This window comes from Giraffa tippelskirchi, chromosome 9, assembly GCF_054371585.1.
Source record: "Giraffa tippelskirchi isolate mGirTip1 chromosome 9, T2T-mGirTip1v1.2.pri, whole genome shotgun sequence".
NCBI classification, from domain to species: domain Eukaryota; kingdom Metazoa; phylum Chordata; class Mammalia; order Artiodactyla; family Giraffidae; genus Giraffa; species Giraffa tippelskirchi.
In genome coordinates, this window is record NC_137283.1 from 28,976,737 (window position 1) to 28,997,909 (window position 21,173).

The window sequence follows — 21,173 nt, forward strand, 5'->3', positions numbered from 1 at the left end:
ACTCCAGGATGCTTGCCTGGAAAATTGCTTGCACAGAGGAGCCTGGCATGCTATAGTCCCTGGGGCTTCAAAGAGCCAGACGCGGCTGAGCACACATTCTCTCTCTCTACCATGTCGTTGGGATTTGGCAGCCATTTTTAAAATTGGAGTATAGTTGCTTTACAGTATTGTGTTAGTTTCTGCTGTTCAGCAGAGTGAATCAGCTATGTATATATACATATATTCCCTCTTTTTGATTTCCTTCCCTTCTAGGTCACCACAGAGCATTGAATACAGTTCCCTGTGCTGTACAGTAGGTTCTCATTAGTTATGTATCTTATGCCTAGTATCATTGGTGTATATATGTCAATCCCAACTCATCCCAACCTCCTTCCCTCCTTGGTATCTTTTGTTCTCTACATCTATGTCTCTACTTATTAGCAGCCAATTTTGATTCTTAGGCTTGGAGGTCCTCAGTGCTATTAGTTAAGCCCCCAGAACCCTGGAACAAATAATGGAAAAATCATGACCTGAGTCAAGAGAACTAGAGACTAAGTACTGTTTTACTTGCCATGGGGTAGTCAAGAATGTTTTCCACGCAGTACATGAGACACAGCCAGAGCTTACAAAAAATGGACATTTCTCTTACTATGATTTGAGAGTCCAAATGAAGAAATTTAGGCTCAGATCCCCAGTACATGGCAGAGGAGATGATTCTTTGTGCCTGGCTTCCAAGGTAATTGTCCCTTCTTTACTACCATTGGTCAGATTGTCATTGGAGCATCTCTCTGCCCTGTTCATACTCGTTAAAAAAGATGTGTGTTCTGGCAGAGATGTTAACATCTGTTTTTTCTGGTATGTCTTTATAGACTGGTAGGTATGTTTAGGGCCACACATAAAATTCTGTGACCCAGGATAATTCAATTCAGCGTATTAATAGCTGCAGACACCCCAGGCTCAATTAGATCTGTTGTAGAACAGGGTTGGGGGGCACATAATAGTACTTTCCGGCCACGTTCCAGCAGGATTCTTTGAGGGAAGAGGGCACAGGGACATGACTGTGAAATACAGGGCATGCCTCTGGGATGGCCCCGTGGGCAGCTACCCCTCCAGCACTGGTTCATGTCTTCTTTGTACCATTTTAGAAACATGTCCGAGCATACCAGTTGGCAGAAGAGGATCCTTGTGTTAGCAAAAGCTTGCAGAAATCCCGGATGCCCTGTAAGTGCAGCACTTTGTGAGGGGAGGCAGAGGGCATACCTTTAAGATTAATGAGTTTTTTCTTGGTGGAAATCCAGGGAGAGTCTCTGTCCTTGCCAAAGGAACATCACCTCCAGGCATGTGACTTGGATGTTCTAAGCCACTGGTTGGTCTTAGGGAGGGAGCCAGGAGCCTCCTCCTCATCGTTGGTTGCCTGCTTGGACTTGCCAAAACTCTTTGTGTCTCTCTACTTGCTCATCTGTAAAATGGGCTTAATTTTAATAACAGCCATGGAAGGGAGAACTCGTCGGTTTGTTTGGATTCCTAAATTTACCTTCAAGAAGCACTTTGAAGATGCGAAATTGTCTCCAAAGGCTTGGAGGTATCGTAAATGTGCGTGACAGGAGGTGTTGCTGTCTTACATCTCTGGTTGGCCTGTGACCACCGAGCCGTTGAAGGCTTCAGATTCTGGGGTGGAGTGTTGAGCCTCAGCTTGTACTTCCCTTGCTCTTGATCATGTTTTCTTTTTCTCTGAGGAAGTCATGACTTGTCTTAGATTACACACCAAGACTTCTGTTGGAGTTCTGCTTTGCTACTCTGTCCAACTGATAGGAAGGAGTGTATGTGCATGCGTGCATGTGTGGTAACTTCTGTTGGAAGTGAAATGAAACAATTTCAAGATTCACTTAGCCAAGAAAGGCCAATTACCTTTTTTGTCTTTTGTCTTTTACTGTTAAGTTTGGCCACTAGTTCCTTCCTGGAAGTGTGATAACTCCACAGTCATATCAATTAGCTGCTTTCTTGTGTCATTGGAAAGGCTTGTTGCAACTTGGGTGAGTTTTCTTTTCGATTATTTTTCCACACTTCAGTTCATACGAGACAGGTTTTCAGCCTGGGTCAGGTGGAAACCTGTTTTAAGTTTTGGGCTCTCCTGACCTCACTGGAAGGGTGAGAAGACAGGTGGAGATGAGGGGGCGGGACCCTGTGCCCTCACCTTTCAAAGTGTGGTCCCCGGACAGGCAGCATGAGCACCAGTTGGGTGCTTGTTACAAATTCATAATCTTGGGTCCTCCCACCACCACCACCATCCCAGTTACTGAATCAATCTGTTTTTACCAAGATCACCAGGTGATTCATATCTATGTTAAGATTTGAGAAGCCCTAGAACATTCTAAATAATTATATATATATTTTCTAATAGGACTCAAACATGTTTTGAGGGAGAATGATTCTAGGTTGAGAAGTTCATGTTTATGCTGATGCTATTACATGCTCCTTTCTTCTGAAGCATCTACATTATCACTCCCCTTGATTTCCGACTTCCTTTATGTGTTGTCCTTGACTTGTGTTAGAAAGCTGTGAAGTGTGACTGAAACTAGCAGTGAGTTAATGTTTCCTGTTCTACATCACACCATTAAAATGTCGAAATGTCTAAAAGGAGAAGATGCTGAGGACCCAGATTGCTCAGTGACTGCAGGCTGCCTTAAGAGCTTGGGCTGGGTGGTTTGAAAACTTCAAGAGGAAGCAGCTCGTGAAATGATGAAATAGAGAACTGAGGCCTTGTCAGGAGGGGACCAGATTATGACTTGTGCTCCTGACTTGCTCAGATGGAGGTGCTCCATCAGCAGTGTGGGGGCAGCTAGGATGCTAATCATAGGCGGGTGAACAGGGCTTTGGTTTTATTTAAGAGAACTGTGGTAGGTGGGGACGGTTTTACGAGTAAGTCTGCCTTTCTGAGAGAGGGCTTTGGGTAAGTGGCTTGGTGACATCATACCAGTTGGATGAAAGAAGACTCAAGCCAGCCTTTCTTTGGGCAGGAGGTCCTGAGACCAGCAACTTCCCTGTTTCGAGGGTGAGCCATTCCATTATGCAGGTGTCTCTGTCCTGAGTCTGGCTGGTGACCGATGTTTGCATGTTGTGGTTTTTCTAAAATAGGATGGACTGCAATTTATTGTCATGCATCGGGGAGATGGCCCTCAAACAATTCATGCATCTTTGGAAAAAAAATGTCAAATTGTATAAATTCAAGATTATTTAGGAAACACATGCAATTTTGGTTGCCTTATTGAATAAAAAGATAACTAGATTGCCCTAGCACAGAGAAAATATTGAAAACTATGTGTAGCTTTATTCTTTCTTCTGAAATTATGAACAGGGCATAAATTTACCTGAGGGTAGAGGATGGTATTGCCTTGCTAAATTCACCTCTAATTAGTTTCATTTTTTTATCCTGATGTCAAGTTTGAGGAAAATCATATTCATTCACTTTCTCCTACAGTTTCATTCTTCCTTTGCTTACTCTTAAGTGATTTTTTCCCTAAAGAATACATTGCTCAGGGGTCTCCTTTAGGAAACACCTGACTTCGGGAGTGATTATAACAAGTTATCCTTTGGTGCATCTGTCCCTTGCAAATTCATAGCATCCTTTGTGATGTGGGCATTTCTAGGCTTATCTCCAGGGCCATCCTAGGATCAGGATTCATGGAATATTGACACTGCAGAGCTGGACGGGAGTAGAAAGCCCTTCTTAGTCCTGTGATTTCACTTAGTGGATTGGAGGCAACAGTTGGGACAGGAGGTAGAAACTTAGATGTATAGTGTTAGTCAACTTGATTTGTACTCACTGTCTGCTTTCCTGTTCAGCCTCCACCTTGGGTAGGATCTGGTTTTACATACACATATAGGTTTAACAGGTACAGTGTATATATATGCACTTGACTCTTGAACAACGTGAGTTTGAACTGTGCGGATGTGCTTATTCATGGCTTTTCCTTGATAGTAAATGCACTAGAACTACATGATCTGAGTGCTACAGTTGACTGAATTCACAGTCTGGAGGGTCCTCTGACATGGAGGTGCTGATAGTATTAATAAGTGATGCACAGACAAACCCCCTAGGTGTTCAAGGGTCAGCCATATGTATTTCTGTGTCTTTGAAAAGGTTTGTGTATGTCTCTGTCTGTGTATAAATGTTTGTGACCTTGTACAGACATATACCTTTAGAGAGATATATGTATAAGTCACTGTGTCTATAGGTATGTGTATTATTTAAAAGCATTTTAGGGCATATCATGATAGAAACATTCCGGATCCACTTGTTTAATCTACTACACAGACAGGAACACCAGAACTTTGAGCAGGAATCTTGGTAGCATTAGACAGTATGGCTGGACTTTCCTCCTATTTGCTCTAAAAGAGTTTTACCTTCCCTGTCAGCTCTTTATGCAACTGCACATCAGACCCTACACCATGAGTTTTGCCATATCTCTACATATTTGGAATATGATGTGCTTAACATTTTTCCTCTAAATTACTTTTAAAATGTTTACTTATATATTCTAGTTAATATTTTTATAAAAGAACATTTCAGAATTTGTCCATTATTGGACAGCCAGTATGATGGTGAACCCTAAAGGAAATAAAAATGTAAAAATAAATACCTGATTATTAAATGTGTGTGTGTGCATGTGTATGTGAGTGCAGGCATATCATATCTCCATTTGCCACCTAAAGCCATCCCATGTACCCCACAGGGCACTCACAGCACACTTGGGGAAGCACTGAGTTAGACCAGAAACCTCCAAATCAGTTTGCAAATGATGTGGCGAGTGCAGAGACCAGTCTGTAAAGGTCACTGCCCTGAGAACACTGCTGGTGGGAGGAGCAGGGTCACTGGAAAGCCAGTTTCTCTCTTACTGTTTGATAGCAGGTGTTAGCTACAACCTTGAATGAGATCAGCCTGGTCTTACCCAGGACCTAAAACGTCTTAAACCTCCACTTTAGATTTTTTTCTTCATGGTTCTGTCACAAGGGTAAAAGCTGTAATTTGGGATACGGTTTTCCCTTTTCCCTGATGTATCTGTCATTGACCTCTGATTCTTCAGTTCTTACGTTAACCTTTTAAACATATATACAACTGATTTCATAGATGTTTTCTTCATCCTTCACTGAAATTAGCCTTGAGTGAATAACTGGAATAAAATAATAAGATTGTGGTTGCCCCAAATTAATCTTCTGGTTGAGAGTATTCATGCTATCCATGGATTTGGGATCCCAGGTAGGCTTGAGAAAATGTGGTTCTGACAGTTAATAATTTCTTTTGTATTTGGTCTTTTGAGTGGAGGAGAGAATTGAACTCTTCTATCACTTCAAAATAATAATAAAAAAAGAAGCATCAAATTTGCATGTTATATAAAACACAAGCTGGAAACACATTGCTGTTTTCTTTCCCTATCATTTGAACCCAGCTCCCTAAAATGAATGGTGCCTTTAAGTTATTGAGCCCAAGAAGGAAAATTCAAGAAAAAATGCTGCTTACCCGTTGCTTTGCTGTGTTTCATTTTCTTGTGCAGGAGAATATGCAAATTGCCTTTCTATGGATGCTCTGTCACATCCTTGTAAAGGTTCTGTGGGGATCCATGCATCTTGCTGAGTTGAGCCTTGTGCCAGCTTGGAGAGTTGGATTGTTTTTGCTAATAGAGACAGATTTTGTCATTAGAGATACTCAAATGCAATGCTGCCTGCATTCTTCTGAGTCTCTGGTCACAGAAATCTCTTTGGCTTTAGGTGCAATTCAGTGGAAACACACACACACACATACACAGGCACAGAGAATTTGACTGCGGAGTTGGCAAGAAATACGTGAGCCAAATTTGGCCTGTAGAAATTAACACTGGCAACTTCATGAGTAAAAATTACATGAAAAGCACTCATGAGGGAAGGAAGAAGGGAAAAAAAAAATCCTAGGATAACAGTGCAACAGACCACATTTCCTATCCAGTCTGTCTTCTCGAGGCTGTTTGTCTAAACAGCATTGCCAGTTTTTCTAAACAGTACTGCTGGTGTCCTCGATCTGTAACATGAAGTGAATCGACTACACGGACCAAATGCTCACTGAGTTGAGAGTTCCTTTATTTGGCCAAATTAAACCCAACAACCTCAGCTCTGTCCAAACTTGCGCTAGTACAGGGCCAGCTAAGGCGCCTGTCCCCATTTGTAGATGTGTGGAGAAAAATGAAGTGACACGTTAACTGTTTCCTATCCCTTGGATGAAAAAAGAAATTAGCTCCACATAAAATTTCATCAATTTTTGCCTCCGAAAAAGTGGAAATTTAATTCTTTGAGATTGCCTCCCACGTGAAAAAATAATAAATCACAAGGTACTTCATGTGGTTTTTAGAAAGGTAAGTGTCAGTGTTATAATCTTGTAGGGATGGTCCACAATTTTCCTACATAGCAAAAAAAAAGGGGGGGGGCACAATCCAGAAGCACGGTACTCATTTTTAGGAAGATGTTTGCAGTGGTTTATGGTTTTGGTTTTGGTGCTGAGTCTTACCCCTCTTAGTCCGCAAGATCAGATACAGAGATAATTGGAAGTCTAGAATCAATAATGATGGAACACAGCCAGTGTGAAACAGATGCCAGGATAAACCATCTGTAAATTCCATAGTGGGTGGGCTTGGGACTCACAACGTTGATTTGCATCCTGAGGACCACTGTACCAGCCCTCAGGATGTGTGTGTTGTGTGTGTCTTTTGTGTGTCTTTTACATGTATTTGAAGAATTTTGGGGGGCACTTTTTAGAACCTGTTCTAATTTTTGCATATAGAGTGAATCCAGTGAATAAGGTTGGACAGCTTTGTTATAGATGACCAGCCTGCCTACAGTCTGACCTCTGTTCACAGCGTGAGTGATGTTTTCAGAATGCAGTTATGGTTTTGTCCCACTCACCTGTTCATCAAACTGAAGTCCCTTCATTGGTCTCCCACCACTACTCTTATGATCAAGACACAATACTATCACAAAATCTGTCCAGTCTTTCTAGTATGAATTCCTCTCTTCTCATTTTGTGCTGCCCCACCACCATCCTCTTTTCCTGCTGCAATCACTCTGGTTATGTCTTTTCTCTGATTCTTGGTGCCACAAACTCTCCGCATATTCTGCTCCTTATATCTGTTGTGTGCCTCCCTCTCTTCTTCTGTTCAGTTCAGTCGCTCAGTCGTGTCTGACTCTTTGTGACCCCATGGCCTGCAGCATACCAGGGCTCCCTGTCCATCACCAACTCCCAGAGTTTACCCAAACTCATGTCCGTTGAGTCAGTGATGCCATCCAGCCATCTCATCCCCTGTCGTCCCCTTCTCCTCCTGCCTTCAGTCTTTCCCAGCATCAGGGTCTTTTCCAGTGAGTCAGCTCTTCGCATCAGGTGGCCAAAGTATTGGAGTTTCAGCTTCAACATCAGTCCTTCCAGTGAACACCCAGGACTGATCTCCTTTAGGATGGACGGGTTGGATCTCCTTGCAGTCCAAGGGACTCTCAAGAGTCTTCTCCAACACCACAGTTCAAAAGCATCAATTCTTTGGTGCTCAGCTTTCTTTATGGTCCAACTCTCACATCCATACATGACCACTGGAAAAACCATAGCCTTCACTAGACAGACCTTTGTTGGCAAAGTAATGTCTCTGCTTTTTAATGTGCTATCTAGGTTGGTCATAACTTTGCTTCCAAGGAGTAAGTGTCTTTTTATTTCATGGCTGCAGTCACCATCCCCAGTGATTTTGGAGCCCAAAAAAATAAAGTCAGCCACTGTTGCCACTGTTTCTCCATCTATTTGCCATGAAGTGATGGGACCAGACGCCATGAACTTAGTTTTCTGAATGTTGAGCTTTAAGCCAACTTTTTCCACTCTCCTCTTTCACTTTCATCAAGAGGCTCTTTAGTTCATCTTCACTTTCTGCCATAAGGGTGGTGTCATCTGCATATCTGAGGTTATTGATATTTCTCCTCGCAATCTTGATTCCAGCTTGTGCTTCATCCATCCCAGCGTTTCTCATGATGTACTCTGCATATAAGTTAAATAAGCAGGGTGACAGTATACGGCCTTGATGTACTCCTTTTCCTATTTGGAGCCAGTCTATTGTTCCATGTCCAGTTCTAACTGTTGCTTCCTGACCTGCATACAGGTTTCTCAAGAGACAGGTCAGATGGTCTGGTATTCCCATCTCTTTCAGAATTTTCCACAGTTTATCGTGATCTACACATTCAAAGGCTTTGGCATAGTCAATAATGCAGAAATAGATGCTTATCTGGAACTCTGTTGCTTTTTTGATGATCCAGTAGATGTTGGCAATTTGATCTCTGGTTCCTCTGCCTTTTCTAAAACCAGCTTGAACATCTAGAAGTTCACGGTTCACGTATTGCTGAAGCCTGGCTTGGAGAATTTTGAGCATTACTTGACTAGCGTGTGAGATGAGTGCAATTGTGCGGTAGTTTGAGCCTCCTTTGGCATTGCCTTTCTTTGCAATTGGAATGAAAACTGACCTTTTGCAGTCCCATGGCCACTGCTGAGTTTTCCAAATTTGTTGGCATATTGAGTGTAGCACTTTCACAGCATCATCTTTGAGGATTTGAAATAGCTCAACTGGAATTCCATCACCTCTACTAGCTTTGTTTGTAGTGATGCTTCCTAAGGCCCCCTTGACTTCACATTCCAGGATGTCTGGCTCTAGGTGGGTGATCACACCATTGTGATTATCTGGGTCTTGAAGATCGTTTTTGTACAGTTCTTCTGTGTATTCTTGCCACCTCTTCTTAATATCTTCTGTTTCTGTTAGGTCCCTACCATTTCTCTCCTTTATTGAGCCCATCTTGGCATGAAATGTTCCCTTGGTATCTCTCATTTTCTTGAAGAGATCTCTAGTCTTTCCCATTTTGTTGTTTTCCTCTATTTCTTTGCACTGATTGCTGAGCAAGGCTTTCTTATCTCTCCTTGGTGTTCTTTGGAACTCTGCATTCAGATGGGAATATCTTTCCTTTTCTCCTTTGCTTTTGGCTTCTCTTCTTTTCACAGCTATTTGTAAGGCTTCTTCAGACAGCCATTTTGCCTTTTTGCATTTCTCTTCCTTGGGGATGGTCTTGCTCCCTGTCTCCCATACAGTGTCACAAACCTCCATCCATAGTTCATCAGGCACTCTGTCTATCAGATCTAGTCCTTTAAATCTATTTCTCACATCCACTGTATAATCATAAGGGATTTAATTTAGGTCATACCTGAATGGTCTAGTGGTTTTCCCTACTTTCTTCACCTGTCCTTAAGCTCCTTGTTCAATTGTAAAATCCTGAAGGAATCATTCCTTGATTTCTCTGCCTTTGCCAAAGCCCCTTAAACTTTTTCCTGGCCCCATTTAACTTGCTTGTGTGGCATTCCAATATAGTTTCTAATGTATCTTTGTTTCTGTAGTGATTAATGCTAGTCTTCTTACCAGTTGCCACAGGCAAGAATATAACTTTCTGGGTACTATTTATTGTATTCTGGTCTCTAAACACAATGCCTAGCATGAAGTAGATACTTTGTAAATACTACTTGGACAAATGGCTATAGTAGTTGGTCTGTTTTTTCTGTTTTGAAACATGCTATAATCTAAAGTTTTGATTATTTTGAGCCCTTTTGAAGTCCTATTTTAAAACCAAACCAAATGGTTTACTATAAACTAAGTGGTTGCTCTTTAAGTGGTTTATGTTATCAGTTTTCTAAAGTTGTCTTTATGTTATAGGGCTGAGGTTCTGTATTGTTTAGGGGGAGTGTGAGTCTATGTTTTGGGTTAAGGGCAGTTTGCGGTCATGATTATTTTATAGTCAAGGACCTCAGCATTAGCTACTAATGCCCATAATGGGGGGAAAAAGAAAAACTAATATTTGAGTTTTTCTCTGATCATTGTTCTCCCTAATAATTCCTGCCCCCACCCTCTCCATCTCTCTCTTCCTCTCTTGCTCTTCACTCATTTTGGGATCATTTATGGCCCCACAATCATGCATAAGCCACTTAACATCGCTCAGTGTCCTTATCTGTGAAATGAGAGAGTTGAATTACATGATAACTATGTTTCCTTCTGGCTCTGACATTCTAAGTTTTATTTGTATAAATACTGACTCTTACATCGAAGACTCAGGTTCAGAAAACTTTTTATGTATACATCCTACAAAGTTTCATGGATGCTTGAAACATTCTTTGTTATCAATAAGACTTAAAATTATACTCACAATTTACAAATTGAAAAGGTATTATCCTGCTTAAGCATACTCACTTTTTAAAAGTTCACTGGGATCCTCATGATTTTTCATGCGATTTTATGAAATCATGTGATTACTGAGTAAATAAAAAAATTGGTTGTACACAAACCAGTTTTGGCCATGCTTGGCTTCTTTCTCAGAGCTTCTGAAATACACGTGTGCCTTATGAATGTCTGGTGGGGGGGTGCTATAGTAAACTTATTTCTGATTACAAACCTACTTATATGGCCTGGAATGCTAATCTTTAGAATAAATGTGTGTATATGTGTTTTGAGGGTGGGAAGAAAAGGTACTAGTACAGATGACTTAAGATATGAATGAAAACTTAAGGCTGTATTTTCAAATACCTGGAGTTCTCATAGTACGTGAACCTTTTATTTTATTTTTTTTAATGAGTAACAAGAACAATGAGAAAGTACTAGGAGAATAGGACATTCTGAATTAAAACTTGGCAGTAGATTATTAACGTGAAGCCAGATGCAGGATTTGAAGACTAATGCATGGTACTCTTAGACTTTTCTGCTCCATCAGCCACTGCTGTTTAAAACTTAGAATGGCAGATCTCAGGCACCATTTTTATCTTGTGTTTTCTATAACTATTTTATTATCCCTTATCCATGCTGTTGTCATAGGGATATCCAATCTTTACAAGCAACCTCTGAAGAGGTGCCTTTGAAACCCTTCAAATTCTCCTTTTGTTCTCCTGGGCCTTCTTGTGACCTCCCGTTTCGACCTTCATCAGAGGGCTAGAGTGTGTCTAGAAGGTTCTCTCCAAGTGCTGCTGTCAAAATAGTCTTTGGGGCAGAGGAAATGCCCCTTCATTTGTCCTACTCTTTCAATAATTGGAAGTTAGACCTTAAATCTTATCCAGTGAGTCCTTAAATTGACAGACGAATGCATTGGTGGAAAGATAAAGGAGTGGGGGCACATAAAGTGATGTCTGGGGTATAGGATGTGCTGCAGAGCTGGACAGTCTTGTGTCTGGGATGTTCCTGGCTTTCCAGAGCCTCTAGGGCCAGGCCCCAGGTGGATGTTGCCCAAGTGCTTCCTGATAAGAAAGTCCCCAAATGGTGTGGAGGCCAAAAATGGAGGTCTATTTAACTTCTGTGTTGGAAAAATGATGTAGTGGGTTGTTTATGACAGCAGGTGCCCGCTAGAGCCTGGGATTGGGACATCCCCATCGCTTCCCACTGATAGTCTCAGGGAGGTGATTGGAAATTGTTCTAAAACTCTATCTGAAAAGTAGCTAGTCTGCTTATGAAAAGACTTGGATGTTCAGCAGGAATGGCAGTTGGGTTCCTTCTGTATTGACTCTCTTTGGCCTTCTTGGTCAGCATTTCCACTTGGGAGTCAGCCACTTAGCTTTTCACAGAACTACCGCTGTTGATGGAGGGATTTAGTGATGACTTTGAGTATTTCCTTTCTGCCCTGCCTCCTTCCTAGCTGTTCGCCCTCTTCTCATCCTTGCTTCTTTAATTACATATCTATTTATTTCACAAGGAATAAATGTTGCTCAAAAAAAGTGGTGGTGGGGGGTGGGTAAGGAGAGGAAGAGAAGAGAACATAAATGCATGTGTCGTAGGCAATGAGAAAAAAAGAGTAGATTGTTAATAGTAACATTTTGTGGTATTTCCTTCCATTGTTTTTTCTAGGCATGTGAGTGCACACACCCATATATATTTTCAAAAGTGAGATAGTATTGTGCCTGTGCTTTGGTAGTTGATCTTTTCCCTTTAGAATATATCATGGAGCTTACTCTGATATCTAAGATACAATAGATGACTAAAGATGTGCTGAGGAAAACTAAAACTAAAACCAAGCTGAGGAAATTGTTAATATGTAGCATCTTGGAGTTGGTATATGACTGTTACATGAATTGTCTTTCTTAACTTTTCTGAAAAAGTTAAAGCCTTATTTTCATTAAAAATTGTTGAGGGGGATAAAATCCATTGAGGGATGAGGAGACAGAAATTAAACAAATAGTAAAGGTGTAGTATATATAGAGTGGACCTCTTACTATATCCTTAATACAGATATATGACTTCACATTTTAGTGGCAGCCCCCAGCATTATCTTATATGGGTGTATTGCCATTTTTTTAGCCAGTTCCTTATTGGTTGGATATTTAGGGTATGAATGTGTGTGTGGGGGTGGGGGGAGAGGTGTTTTAACTAGCTGAATAGCTAGTTAACTTCTTCCCTCCTCTCTCTATTTCCCTATGTTTTCAAAGGAAAGGAGCCCTGGATATGAATTTGGGCAGCCTTTCCTATCCATCAGGAGACAAAGTGCCTATTGAAATTTCTGTCTTAAATTTTTACTCTTACTAAATGTGTGGACAGGTGGCACATTAATTCTCCAGTCAGTTTGCCTATATTAAGCAGGACAATATTTTTAATTAGTCAAACATATTTAACCCAAAATGTGTTTATTCTCCATTTTCTTTCTTTTTTAAAATTTGTGTATGCTGTGTGTTGGTTGTCATGGTGCCCAGGTGCTGAATCTGAAGGTAGAGGAGGGGTGGGGTCGATGTACAGTGTGCACAAAATACAAAGGAGGGAGCCCAGTCTCACTTGGGATCACAACCCCTGTGTGAGACCCACCTTTTATTCTTGTGCCGTTTCTTTCTGTTCTTTACTCAAAGAGAAGACTCGGTTGCATCATTTTGAAGTATACGGAATGACATCTGTCTTGATTAACATTCACTTTTGGGGTAGCTGAGCTTTCTTGTGCTCCATCTGTGATTACCTTTTGCCTTATCTCTCAGTCCTTGGTCTAGGCTCACTTTTACTCTAGCAGCATCTTGTTTTACCCCCTTAACGTGGTCATTGTATTAAGAACACGACAGACAAATTGGTATCCCTATGACCAGAGTGGGAAGTATGACAGACATTTTAGCCCTATAAATCTGCCTTTACCCCAACTGTGTAGATCTTGTGACATGATTGCAAAAGATAGTCTGGGAGGCAGTTATTTAGAACCCTCATGGAATTTCAGGCAAGGCATTTGATACTTTGGGACATTAAATAACTTTCCCAAGAGTGCCCAGGTGCAAGGATCAAGTCTGGACGGCTCCATACCCTGCAAGCCACACTGTCTACCCCTTTCCTGTTCCTAGGCATTTTGAATTCATTGCCAAACAGGACTAAGAACCATTAGTCCAGGCATCACAGGTTGTTTCAAAGATGATAGGAGGAGACAGGCGCCATCAGGGCAAGAGACTGACTGCTCTGTATTGAAGCACTTCCACTTTCTATAGGAATAAGAACATTTATGGTCAGTTTTGAGAATTTGGGGCTTTATATATCAGTCACAGTGTTGGGCATTCTGATGAATGTGATCCTACTCTTAATCAGTGAGATGGATATTTTGACCCCTGTTCTTCCCTCCCTCAGATTATCCATGACAAATCAAAAGAGATTGAGTGACTTGCCCTGGATCACAGCTGTGAGTGGCAAGGCAGAATCAGAACTAAGGTTTCCCTCACTCACAAGCTGGTGCTCGTTTGGTCATCCACATCGGAGAAGACACGAATCCATGCTTTTTTCCTTGGGTCATTCTCTGTAAGAGGCTTTGCCTGCCACATGTCAGCATCAGGCAGTCAGAATATATAGTAAAAAGGTCATTCAGTCTCTCCTGTAATTCCTGGACAGATTTGCCTCCTCTGCAGGGGGACCTGGAGTAGATTCATAAACTGTACATAAATGGGGCAAGGAATTACAAATTTGTAGAAATCCTGTGCATTGTGTTGTGTCAAAATGTAAGCACGTGTACTTCGTCTATGTGAATTTAAAGAATTATTTTGCATCATGTGGTATCTGTCCAGTAACACATCACTTCTATTACATCTTCTATGCATCAAACCATAGAGCCTCTAAGACACGCCCTCAACCCTGCATCTCTTGGAGTAAAAGGCTGGTCATCCTGCCTATTACTCGTGTGAAGCTGCGCATGGTAAGGATTAGTATCCCTCAGTTGACTTTCAGCATCGGCAGTGGGTGAGAAAAATAGACAAGGTACCAGCCTTCTTGAGAAAAATCATATCAAAGATGTTTGTTCTGGGAAAAATACATTTATTGCTATTTTTTTTTGCAGAGGGCAGCGATGTGTAGTTCAGCTTTGGAAAAGTCAGGTTTCGAGGAATGGAGCAGACTCTAGTTGAAGTCCTGAATTTTTCCATGATGCATTCCTCAAAGACTCAAGAACCATAAATGTCTGCATTTGGAGAAATGTTTTAAAATGTGTTACAGCAGGTTTGGGCATTTATTTGATAATTCTTCTGGGCATATATGCAGAACATTGATTCAGTGTATGGGCAGTTTTATGAACACAGATTAATTTTGAGGTACACAACAACAAAGATGCATCTTTGGTTGAATGAAGAAGACTGTGCCTCTAATGAGGAAAGTAACATCAGGGGGAAAAAAAAGTTACAGCAGGAAGCATATTGTAATTTCTTGAAATTGAAAAAAATTTTGAAACGTAAAAATAATAATCCACCCTAAAATTTATAAATGCTGTAAGTATCTCAGAGAAACAAACTTTTCACGTTTTTTCAAAAAAAAAAAAAAATTGTGGAAAGTGAAGTAGGAAAAAAGTATCAACAGTATCTCCAGATCTCCTTTCAAGACTCTTAATTATTTGAATTTTTGAAATGGAAAATCACTTATAGGAATAATTAGTGAGCATTATTATGTGCCTGACATGGTGCTTTTGCTTGAAGTCCCTGATTGTATCCTCACTAAAACTCTTGAGTGGTGAAGCCCTATTATTGACCATCTTTTATAGCCATGGGAGCTGAGGCCTAGAGAGGTGAGATTTCTTACTGAAACCACATAGCTTTTTACCAGAGAAACTGAGACTTGAACCCAGGCAGTCTGACCCCAGAGTTAAGGTACCTAACTGCTGGATCATATTGCTTTTTTCAAGGTTTTTGTTTTAGTTTTTCCTATTAGTTGTTTCATATTAGCCTGAAATCCAACCCCCCCCCTTTTTTTTAAAGGAAATTAGCTCAGACTCAACCCCTTTTCATTGGAATGATAGACGAGCCTGAGTATAATTGTACTGCTGTAGATTAATGTATTTCCTTGGCCTAGTGCCTGCTGAAGGCAACATTTAGGCTGTTGTATTGGCACATTCATTCATTCATTCACTTGTTCATTTGTTCCCTCAGTAAATTTATCAGTGTCAGTTACATTCCAGGTCCTGTCTCACACATTGGGTATACAGCTGTGGACAGAACCATTCCCTGGTCTTAGGGTGCTTTCATCCTAGTAGAGAAGACAGAAACCAAATTAAGTGTATGTTTCATGGTGGTAAGTGATATAGAGTAGTGATTCTGGGCCAGGAAGTGGGATATGTGAGTGAAGGATGTATGATTTTCACATTAAGGAAGAAAAGGACAGTGAGACCTGAGGGGCCCACGCGGAAGCTTAGGGGAAGGGCATTTGAGGAGGAGAGCAGCAAGTGCAGAGGCCCTGTGATGAGAACCCACTCATAAGAAAAGCCTCCCATTTATATTAATCTTACATATATAATATGTATATATAAATATTACATATTTCTTCCTGATTGAACTATCACCCATTTCTCTGGGGAATATCAGTGTCAATCTGTATTAAATGAGAAGGTGCCAGATAGTGTAAACGTGGCACTTCTGGTTCCAAAGATTCAGTCAACATGGAGTGGAGCCTGAAAGATTTGTTCAGTGATTCTGCCTCTAAGATACACCCTTTTGTAGCCAAATGTGTGGTTTATTTTTAGTGGGCTGTAAGTCTTATCATAGATATTAGAAACTGAGTTTCTGTATGTTCTACTGTGCAGTGATTATGAGAGGATAAGAAAAGGTCTCCCTGTCTTTGGTTACCCATCTAGAGCAAATAAAATAATTGCCTTTATGATTTGAAAATGGGTAGCTTATACATCATGGCAGAGTAAAACATCCTTGAACTGTTTTTAAAGTCTTACCGAAAAGGTTCCTCATTAGTAAATAAAATATCAGATGCTATATACTTCAAATTTACTTTGCAACACCATTGCCAGCTGTTGATATCAATCCACAGGAAATTATATTTTCTTGAGGAAACGTCTTCTGAAATCCACAGCTTCTTGCTGGACAATCATAGCAAAATGTTGATGTAAAACCCTTGTGAATGCACATATGGTGACAGTTCTGTGAAAGCCTGATTAGCTGGTTTTCAACTTGCTGGATTATTACTTAAAAAAACCCATCATTTTCAGTTAAGGGGGATATAAAGGCATCAGAAACCCTCTCACACCATTTCATTTCTGATATCCCTCAACATGGGGTAAACAGTTAAATTGATTTGAGTATGAATTGTCTCCAGAATACTTCCTTTCTGCTTGGCAGCGCTATGTAGAAATTTCTGCCTGTTGCAAATGGAAAGTCTTCAAGTCACCAACCCCCCTGAAGAAAGGTTTTGATCATCGAGCCATTGTCAGACCCTGAACTCTGCTGCATGGCACTGAGAGCCTCTGGAATCCGTTGATTGTAGCTGTTGGAAGGGCATTTCTGGCAGCTGCGAGCACCCCTGCTTGAGTATTTCCTTTTCTGACCAGGAAGAATAGGACAGTGATCAAGCAGAGGGTCTCAGCAGAGGTTTTAAATCACCAGGTAACATGAGAATGGATGTATACAGGCTGCCAGGGAAGCGGGCTCAAAGCTCCAGAGGTGTACAGAGACCGATAATTCTTGTATGAACACCTAGATGACTGGTGACCTACTCCTTATGGATTAAACAGGACCCAAGTTAATTGATGCTAATAGGACATACTGAAATGGAGATATTTTTGGTCTCTATTTTTTTGCTATTTATGATCTGCTGGCAGGAATATTTCATGACATCAAAGACATGGCAGAAAGCAAGAAAATGTATATATATACATACACACACATATATACATATATATATATATATATGTACACACACACACACATATCTTCCGTATCTTACAACCCTGCTATCACATATGGCCTTTGCGGACAGAGTATTGTGTGTTGTTTAGTCTTGGAAATTCTTTTAAAGATAGGATATCATTTACAATCTTCAGGCCATATGTTTACTCAGACTTAAGAAACACGGGCTAATCTTTTTCTATTTTGAGGAGTAATAAATTGAAAAGATAATTACATAATATGGTGCATAATGTAACTCTGGCTTGAGCCATATGTGTTTAATTTTAGAGAAACATGCGTGATGACAGGTTATGAAAGGATGAAACTATTTTAGTCATTTTAAGGATTAGAAGCATGATTTCTTTCTTTCTTTTTTTTTAAGTAAGTGTCCCTTATTTCTCCCCACCTCCTCAACAAAACAACCCAATACACAAACCCAATGAAAAACACCCTCCTGAAAGCAGTTTGTTTCTGTGGCGACCACTGGCAAAGAAGATTCAAGTTTGAGGGCATATTATTCCCAAGTTCTTCTACAGTTTGATGCAGGCTTCTGTGTGCTGAGGAGAGTGGGTGCCATATAGTTTCTAGTGCAGGAGCAGAGTGGAGTTGCTGTATTTAGAATCCAGCAGAAATTGTTCGTGTGAATATCTGATTAGAAGCCATTCTGGTTATCTCTTTCCTTATTAAACTTGATAAGATAGCTGATATAAAATGCTTTGGCGGGAGAAATGCGAGATCCTTTCTTTTCTTTCTTCCACAGATATCTCTTGAACCCCTTTTGTGCTTCAGCCACTATGTTGTTGTGGCTTAGTCACTAAGTTGTGTTCCGACTCTTTTGTGACCCCATGGACTGTAGCCCGCCAGGCTTCTCTGTCCATGGGATTTCCCAGGCAAGAATACTGGAATGGGTTGCCATTTCTCTCTCTAGGGATCTTCTCGACCCAGGGTTCAAACTCACATCTCCTCCACTGAGATGCCTCCTTTACCACTGAGCCACAGGGAAGCCCCTGGACTGTTACTCTCAGTACCTAAGTCAAATAAGATATTCCCTGTAAAACTATTAAGTGAGCAAGAGGCTGATATACCAAGACCACATTTCAGGTAACCTTTAGAATGTACTCCTTTAACCATGATCCTGGCCCAGAGGTAAAATTGTCAGATGTGGTAGGCAGTGATGCCTCCTGAAGATACCTGCTTCTGGATCCCTAGAGCCTGGGAATACATTATATGGCAAAGGGGAACTAGATTTACAGATGAGATTAAAATTGCTAATCACCTGACCTTACATGTGGAAGATTATCCAGGATTATCATAGTGGACCCAGCCAGTTCAGTTCATTTGCTCAGTTGTGTACATCTCTTTGCAACCCCAAGGACTGCAGCACGCCAGGCCTCCCTGTCCATCACCAACTCGAACTCATGTCCATTGAGTAAGTGATGCCATCCAACCATCTCATCCTCTGTCGTCCCCTTCTCCTCCCACCTTCAATCTTTCCCAGCATCAGGGTCTTTTATAATGAGTCAGTTCTTCATATCAGTTGGCCATAGTATTGGAGTTTCAGCTTCAGCATCAGTCCTTCCAATGAATTCAGGACTGATTTCCTTTAGGATTGACTGGATTGATCTCCTTGCAGTCCAAGGAACTCTCAAGAGTCTTCTGCAACACCACAGTTCAAAAGCATCAGTTCTTCGGCGCTCAGCTTTCTTTATGGTCCAACTCTCATATCCATACATGACTACTGGGAAAAAAATAGCTTTGACTAGACGGCATTTTGTCGGCAAAGTAATATCTCTGCTTTTTAATATGCTGTTTAAGTTGGTCATAGCTTTCTTCCAAGGAGCAAGTGTCTTTTAACTTCATGGCTGCAGTCACCATCCCCAGTGATTTTGGAGCCCAAAAAAATCAAGTCTCTCACTATTTCCACTGTTTCCCCATCTGTTTGCCATGATGGGACTGGATGCCATGATCTTAGTTTTCTGAATGTTGAGCTTTAAGCCAACTTTTTCACTCTCCTCTTTCACTTTCATCAAGAGGCCCTTTAGTTCTTCTTCACTTTCTGCCATAAGGGTGGTGTCATCTGCCTATCTGAGGTTATTGATATTTCTCCCAGCAATCTTGATTCCAGCTTGTGCTTCATCCAGCTGAGCATTTCTCATGATGTACTCTGCACATAAGTTAAATAAGCAGGGTGACACTATACAGTCTTGACATACTCCTTTCCCGATTTGGAACCAGTCTGTTGTTCCATGTCCAGTTCTAACTGTTGCTTCCTGACCTGCATACAGATTTCTCAGGAGGCAGGTCAGGTGGTCTGGTATTCCCATCTTTTAAAGAATTTTCCACAGTTTGTTGTGATCCACTCAGTCAAAGGCTTTGGCGAAGTCAATAAAGCAAAATTAGATGTTTCTCTGGAACTCTCTTGCTTTCTTGATGGTCCAGCAGATGTTGGCAATTTGATCTCTGGTTACTCTGCCTTTTCCAAATCCAGCTTGAACATCTGGAAGTTCATAGTTCACGTATTGTTGAAGCCTAGTGTGGAGAATTTTGAGCATTACTTTACTAGCATGTGAGATGAGTGCCTTTGTGCGGTACTTTGAACATTCTTTGGCATTGTCTTTCCTTGGGATTGGAATGAAAACTGACCTTCTCCAGTCCCCTGGCCACTGCTGAGTCTTCCAAATTAGCCGACATATTGAGTGCAGCACTTTAACACCATCACCTTTTAGGATTTGAAATAGTTAACTGGAATTCCATCACTACCACTAACTTTGTTCATAGTGATGCTTCCTAAGGCCCACTTGACTTTGCATTCCAGGATGTCTGGCTCCAGGTGGATGATCACATCATCGTGATTATCTGGGTCATGAAGATCTTTTTTGTATAGTTTTTCTCTGTATTCTTGCCACCTATTCTTAATATCTTCTGTTTCTTTTAGGTCCATACCATTTCTGTTGTTTATTTTGCCCATCTTTGCATGAAATGTTCCTTTGGTATCTGTAATTTTCTTGAAGAGATCTCCAGTCTTTCCCATTCTATTGTTTTCCTCTATTTCTTTGCATTGATCACTGAGGAAGGCTTTCTTGTATCCCTTTGCTATTCTTTGGAACTCTGCATTCAGATGCTTATATGTTTCCTTCTCTTTTTTGCCTTTAGCTTCTCTTCTTTTCTCATTATAGTATCCTTAAAAGTTGAAGTAGGTGATTGAAGGTATAGAAAAAAGGGATGATAGAGGGAGAAGGCCCTGCCCAGTGTACCTGGCTTTGAAAATGAGAGATGGAACCACGTGCCCAGGAATGCAGGCAGCCTCTAAAAGCTGGAAAAGAGAAGCAAGGAAGCAGATATTTTCCTGTGGCCTCTGAGACACACAGGCCTTCCAACATTCTTGGAAGTTTTAGCCTGGACTTATTGGACTTATGGACTTATTGGATTCACTTCAGACTTATGACCTGCAGAACTATAAGACTATACATGTGTATATTTTTAGTCCCTAATCGATGGTAGTTTGCTATGGCAGCAGGAAGAAACTAACAGATGGGAGAAGAACCACACTCCTGGTGTTAGATAGTGACTAGAACAGTTGTTCTCAAGCATGAGTGTACCTGGAACTTTAGAAATGCTAATACGTAGAGCCTAGATCTCAGAAGGAGAAGGCAATGGCACCCCACTTCATACTCTTGCCTGGAAAATCCCATGGACGGAGGAGCCTGGTAGGCTACAGTCCATGGGGTCCCTAAGAATTGGACACGACTGAGCGACTTTAATTTCACTTTTCCCTTTCATGTACTGGAGAAGGAAATGGCAACCCACTCCAGTATTCTTGCCTGGAGAATCCCAGGGACAGAGGAGCCTGGTGGGCTGCCGTCTATGGGGTCGCACAGAGTCGGACACGACTGAAGCGACTTAGCAGCAGATCTCAGAAATTGCAATTTAATAGGTCTGGAGGGTGGTCTAGGTGTCGGAATTTTGCAAGTTCTCCCAGTGATTCATATGCACAACCAGGGAAGTGAAACACTGG

General features: G+C 41.1%; 1 protein-coding gene across 28 annotated transcripts in view; it reads left to right on the forward strand.

Moving 5' to 3' along the window:
* The window catches only part of FOXP1 (forkhead box P1), a 618,285-nt gene that overhangs the window by 166,716 nt on the left and 430,396 nt on the right, over positions 1 to 21,173 (forward strand). The window contains exon 4 of one of the 28 annotated variants that reach the window (XM_081528323.1): positions 1,125 to 1,200. The exons of the other annotated variants lie outside the window; for them this stretch is intronic. The gene's annotated coding sequence lies outside the window, so the exon portion shown is untranslated. The remainder of the gene's footprint in view (positions 1 to 1,124; positions 1,201 to 21,173) is intronic. 28 annotated transcript variants of the gene reach the window in all.